The sequence below is a fragment of the Oncorhynchus kisutch genome, unplaced genomic scaffold (genome assembly GCF_002021735.2).
Source record: "Oncorhynchus kisutch isolate 150728-3 unplaced genomic scaffold, Okis_V2 Okis06b-Okis10b_hom, whole genome shotgun sequence".
NCBI classification, from domain to species: domain Eukaryota; kingdom Metazoa; phylum Chordata; class Actinopteri; order Salmoniformes; family Salmonidae; genus Oncorhynchus; species Oncorhynchus kisutch.
This window is the reverse complement of record NW_022261983.1, coordinates 18662769-18669222: the sequence shown is the minus strand read 5'-3', so window position 1 is coordinate 18669222 and position 6454 is coordinate 18662769. Positions and strand designations below refer to the sequence as shown.

General features: G+C 44.3%; 1 pseudogene; it reads right to left on the bottom strand.

Annotated features, from left to right (window-relative positions):
• Positions 1-6454, bottom strand: part of LOC116359997 (protein kinase C beta type-like) — a 124414-nt pseudogene that overhangs the window by 5760 nt on the left and 112200 nt on the right.

Here is a 6454-nt window from a genome sequence, read left to right as displayed (position 1 = left end):
TCTGAAACATCTTCTGAACCACGGAACAACGCATTCCTGCTGTATTTCCTAAGTGTCATTATGTTCCTTCTTAGTTCCTAGTGTAGTTATTGTTCCTGCTGTATTTCCTAAGTGTCATTTTGTTCCTGCTGTATTTCCTAAGTGTCATTATGTTCCTGCTGTATTCCTAAGTGTCATTATGTTCCTGCTGTATTTCCTAAGTGTCGTTTTGTTCCTGCTGTAGTTCCTAAGTGTCATTATGTTCCTGCTGTATTTCCTAAGTGTCATTTTGTTCCTGCTGTATTTCCTAAGTGTCATTATGTTCCTGCTGTATTTCCTAAGTGTCATTATATTCCTGCTGTATTTCCTAAGTGTCGTTTTGTTCCTGCTGTATTTCCTAAGTGTCATTTTGTTCCTGCTGTATTTCCTAGTGTCATTATGTTCCTGCTGTATTTCCTAAGTGTCATTTTGTTCCTGCTGTATTTCCTAAGTGTCATTATGTTCCTGCTGTATTTCCTAAGTGTCATTATGTTCCTGCTGTATTTCCTAAGTGTCATTATGTTCCTGCTGTATTTCCTAAGTGTCATTATGTTCCTGCTGTATTTCCTAAGTGTCATTATGTTCCTGCTGTATTTCCTAAGTGTCATTTTGTTCCTGCTGTATTTCCTAAGCGTCATTATGTTCCTGCTGTATTTCCTAAGTGTCATTATGTTCCTGCTGTATTTCCTAAGTGTCATTATGTTCCTGCTGTATTTCCTAAGTGTAGTTTTGTTCCTGCTGTATTTCCTAAGTGTAGTTTTGTTCCTGCTGTATTTCCTAAGTGTCATTTGTTCCTGCTGTATTTCCTAAGTGTCATTATGTTCCTGCTGTATTTCCTAAGTGTCATTTGTTCCTGCTGTATTTCCTAAGTGTATTATGTTCCTGCTGTATTTCCTAAGTGTCGTTTTGTTCCTGCTGTATTTCTAAGTGTCATTTTGTTTCCTGCTGTATTTCATAAGTGTCGTTTGTTCCTGCTGTATTTCCTAAGTGTCATTATGTTCCTGCTGTATTTCCTAAGTGTCATTATGTTCCTGCTGTATTTCCTAAGTGTCATTTTGTTCCTGCTGTATTTCCAAAGTGTTGTTTTGTTCCTGCTGTAGTTCCTAAGTGTCATTTATGTTCCTGCTGTATTTCTAAGTGTCATTTTGTTCCTGCTGTATTTCCTAAGTGTCATTATGTTCCTGCTGTATTTCCTAAGTGTCATTTTGTTCCTGCTGTAGTTCCTAAGTGTCACTATGTTCCTGCTGTATTTCCTAAGTGTCATTATGTTCCTGCTGTATTTTCCTAAGTGTCATTTTGTTCCTGCTGTATTTCCTAAGTGTCGTTTTGTTCCTGCTGTATTTCCTAAGTGTCATTATGTTCCTGCTGTATTTCCTAAGTGTAGTTTTGTTCCTGTTGTATTTCCTAAGTGTCATTATGTTCCTGCTGTATTTCCTAAGTGTCATTTTGTTCCTGCTGTATTTCCTAAGTGTCATTATGTTTCTGCTGTATTTCCTAAGTGTCATTTTGTTCCTGCTGTATTTCCTAAGTGTCATTATGTTCCTGCTGTATTTCCTAAGTGTCATTTTGTTCCTGCTGTATTTCCTAAGTGTCGTTTTGTTCCTGCTGTATTTCCTAAGTGTCATTATGTTCCTGCTGTATTTCCTAAGTGTCATTATGTTCCTGCTGTATTTCCTAAGTGTCATTATGTTCCTGCTGTATTTCCTAAGTGTCATTATGTTCCTGCTGTATTTCCAAAGTGTCGTTTTGTTCCTGCTGTAGTTCCTAAGTGTCATTATGTTCCTGCTGTATTTCCTAAGCTTCATTTTGTTCCTGCTGTATTTCCTAAGTGTCATTATGTTCCTGCTGTATTTCCTAAGTGTCATTTTGTTCTGCTGTATTTCCTAAGTGTCATTATGTTCCTGCTGTATTTCCTAAGTGTCATTATGTTCCTGCTGTATTTCCTAAGTGTAGTTTTGTTTCCTGCTGTAGTTCCTAAGTGTCATTTTGTTCCTGCTGTATTTCCTAAGTGTCGTTTTGTTCCTGCTGTATTTCCTAAGTGTCATTATGTTCCTGCTGTATTTCCTAAGTGTCATTTTGTTCTTGCTGTATTTCCTAAGTGTCATTATGTTCCTGCTGTATTTCCTAAGTGTCATTATGTTCCTGCTGTATTTCCTAAGTGTAGTTTTGTTCCTGCCGCTTTTCCTAAGTGTAGTTTTGTTCCTGCTGTATTTCCTAAGTGTCATTATGTTCCTGCTGTATTTCCTAAGTGTCATTATGTTTCCTGCTGTATTTCCTAAGTGTCATTATGTTCCTGCTGTATTTCCTAAGTGTCATTATGTTCCTGCTGTATTTCCTAAGTGTCGTTATGTTCCTGCTGTATTTCCTAAGTGTAGTTATGTTCCTGCTGTATTTCCTAAGTGTAGTTATATTCCTGCTGTATTTCCTAAGTGTCATTATGTTCCTGCTGTATTTCCTAAGTGTCATTTTGTTCCTGCTGTATTTCCTAAGTGTAGTTATGTTCCTGCTGTATTTCCTAAGTGTAGTTATATTCCTGCTGTATTTCCTAAGTGTCATTATGTTCCTGCTGTATTTCCTAAGTGTCATTTTGTTCCTGCTGTATTTCCTAAGTGTCGTTTTGTTCCTGCTGTATTTCCTGGGTGTCATTATGTTCCTGCTGTATTTCCTAAGTGTAGTTATGTTCCTGCTGTATTTCCTAAGTGTCATTATGTTCCTGCTGTATTTCCTAAGTGTCATTATGTTCCTGCTGTATTTCCTAAGTGTCGTTTTGTTCCTGCTGTATTTCCTAAGTGTCATTATGTTCCTGCTGTATTTCCTAAGTGTCATTATGTTCCTGCTGTATTTCCTAAGTGTCATTATGTTCCTGCTGTATTTCCTGGGTGTAGTTTTGTTCCTGCTGTGTAATTTGTTACGTAATTGTAAGATGCTTCTTTTAGTAAAAGATACCTGGGTCTCAATAGGACTCCTAAGTTAAAAAAATAAAGGTGAACTCTCTCTCGCTCTCTTCTCCCTCTCTTTGTCGATCTATTCTCTCTCTCAGCAGGTAGCACAACTAAACAACAGGAGGTCTGACGTCTCTGACAGCTACAACAGAGGGAGAGACAGAGGGAAAGGGAGAAGGAGATAAAGATGAGGAGAGAGAGAGAAAGAGATAGATAGAAAAGAGAGAAAGGGAGAGACAGTGGGAGAGAGAGAGAGAGAGAGACAGTGGGAGAGAGAGAGAGAGAGAGAGAGAGAGAGAGAGAGAGAGAGAGAGAGAGAGAGAGAGAGAGCGAGAGAGAGAGGAAGACAGGGATGGAGGAAGGTCTGTACTCATTAGGGCTCTGTTCTGACAGATCCTGCCTTCCAACCTTTTGATGGAAAAACAAGGTGGAGCTGATACACACGCTGGTCACACCAGTAAACAACAACAACAACAACAACAAGGTGGAACTGATACACACGCTGGTCACACCAGTAAACAACAACAGGGTGGAACTGATACACACGCTGGTCACACCAGTAAACAACAACAAGGTGGAACTGATACACACGCTGGTCACACCAGTAAACAACAACAACAACAAGGTGGAACTGATACACACGCTGGTCACACCAGTAAACAACAACAACAACAAGGTGGAGCTGATACACACGCTGGTCACACCAGTAAACAACAACAAGGTGGAACTGATACACACGCTGGTCACACCATTAAACAACAACAAGGTGGAGCTGATACACACGCTGGTCACACCAGTAAACAACAACAAGGTGGAACTGATACACACGCTGGTTACACCAGTAAACAACAACAACAACAACAAGGTGGAACTGATACACACGCTGGTCACACCAGTAAACAACAACAACAACAACAACAACAAGGTGGAACTGATACACACGCTAGTCACACCAGTAAACAACAACAACAACAACAACAAGGTGGAACTGATACACACGCTGGTCACACCAGTAAACAACAAAAACAACAAGGTGGAACTGATACACACGCTGGTCACACCAGTAAACAACAACAAGGTGGAACTGATACACACGCTGGTTACACCAGTAAACAACAACAACAACAACAACAAGGTGGAACTGATACACACGCTGGTGACACCAGTAAACAACAACAACAACAAGGTGGAACTGATACACACGCTAGTCACACCAGTAAACAACAACAACAACAACAACAAGGTGGAACTGATACACACGCTGGTCACACCAGTAAACAACAACAACAACAAGGTGGAACTGATACACACGCTGGTCACACCAGTAAACTGCAGTTCTCCTTTCACTCAAAAACCATCACCATCATCATCACGAACATCATCATCATCATCACCATCCTCACCACCATCACCACCATGAACATCATCATCATCACCATCACCATCATCACCATCATCACCACCATCACCACCATCATCATCATCATCACCATCACCACCATCACCACCACCATCATCACCATCATTTACAATCATCATCATCACCACCACCACCACCATCATCATCACCACCATCATCATCACCATCACCATCATCACCACCACCATCATCACCATCACCACCATCATCATCACCAACATCATCACCAACATCATCACCACCACCACCATCACCACCATCATCATCATCACCATCACCACCATCATCATCACCACCACCACCATCACCACCATCACCATCACCATCGTCACCATCATCATCACCACTACCATCACCACCACCATCACCACCATCATCATCATGAACATCATCATCATCACCATCACCATCACCATCATCACCATAACTATCACCATCATCACCACCATCACCACCCACCATCATCATCATCACCATCACCATCACCATCACCACCATCACCCTCATCACCACAATCATCACCATCATCATCACCACCACCACCACCAGCATCATCACCACCATCATCATCACCATCACCATCATCACCACCACCATCATCACCATCACCACCATCATCATCACCAACATCATCACCAACATCATCACCACCACCACCATCACCACCATCATCATCATCACCATCACCACCATCATCATCACCATCATCCTCACCACCATCATCAGCATCACCATCAATATCATCATTATCAACGTTGACAAAAGGAGAACCAGCTGAAAGGACAGAGAGAGACAGGGGGGGGTTAGAGGCTCCATAGAGAGAGACAGGGGGGGGGGTGTTTAGAGGCTCCATAGAGAGAGACGGGGGTTAGAGGCTCCATAGAGAGAGACGGGGGTTAGAGGCTCCATAGAGAGAGACTCACAGCTTTGGGTTTGAATGGCGGTTGTACTTCCTTGTTCTCCACTTTGTCCCAGTCCATATAGCGGAAGAACCGTGGTCTCTGATGTCTCGCTCCCCCTCCGGACCACAGCCCAGACGCTTCCCAGGGTGCTTGGTCATCAACTAGGGACAGGGAGGAGGTTAGAGGTTAGAGGCTCCATAGGGACAGGGAGGGGGTTAGAGGTTAGAGACTCCATAGAGAGAGGGAGGGTTAGAGGCTCCATAGAGACAGGGAGGAGGTTAGAGGCTCCATTGGGACAGGGAGGGGGTTAGAGGTTAGAGGCTCCATAGAGTCGGGAGGGGGTTAGAGATTCCATAGGGACAGAGGGAGTTTAGAGGCACCATAAGGACAGGGAGGGGGTTAGAGTCTCCATATGGACAGGGAGGGGGTTAGAGTCTCCATATGGACAGGGAGGGGGTTAGAGGCTCCATAGGGACAGGGAGGGGGTTAGAGGCTCCATAGGGACAGGGAGGGGGTTAGAGGCTCCATATGGACAGGGAGGGGGTTAGAGTCTCCATATGGACAGGGAGGGGGTTAGAGGCTCCATAGGGACAGGGAGGGGGTTAGAGGCTCCGTAGGGACAGGGAGGGGGTTAGAGGTTAGAGGCTCCATAGAGTCGGGAGGGGGTTAGAGATCCATAGGGACAGAGGGAGTTTAGAGGCACCATAAGGACAGGGAGGGGGTTAGAGTCTCCATATGGACAGGGAGGGGGTTAGAGGCTCCATAGAGACATGGAGGGGGATAGAGGCTCCATAGAGACAGGGAGGGGGTTAGAGGCTCCATAGGGACAGGGAGGGGGTTAGAGGCTCCATAGAGTCGGGAGGGGGTTAGAGTCTCCATATGGACAGGGAGGGGGTTAGAGTCTCCATATGGACAGGGAGGGGGTTAGAGGCTCCATAGAGACATGGAGGGGGATAGAGGCTCCATAGAGACAGGGAGGGGGTTAGAGGCTCCATAGGGACAGGGAGGGGGTTAGAGGCTCCATAGAGTCGGGAGGGGGTTAGAGTCTCCATATGGACAGGGAGGGGGTTAGAGTCTCCATATGGACAGGGAGGGGGTTAGAGGCTCCATATGGACAGGGAGGGGGTTAGAGGCTCCATAGGGACAGGGAGGGGGTTAGAGGCTCCATAGAG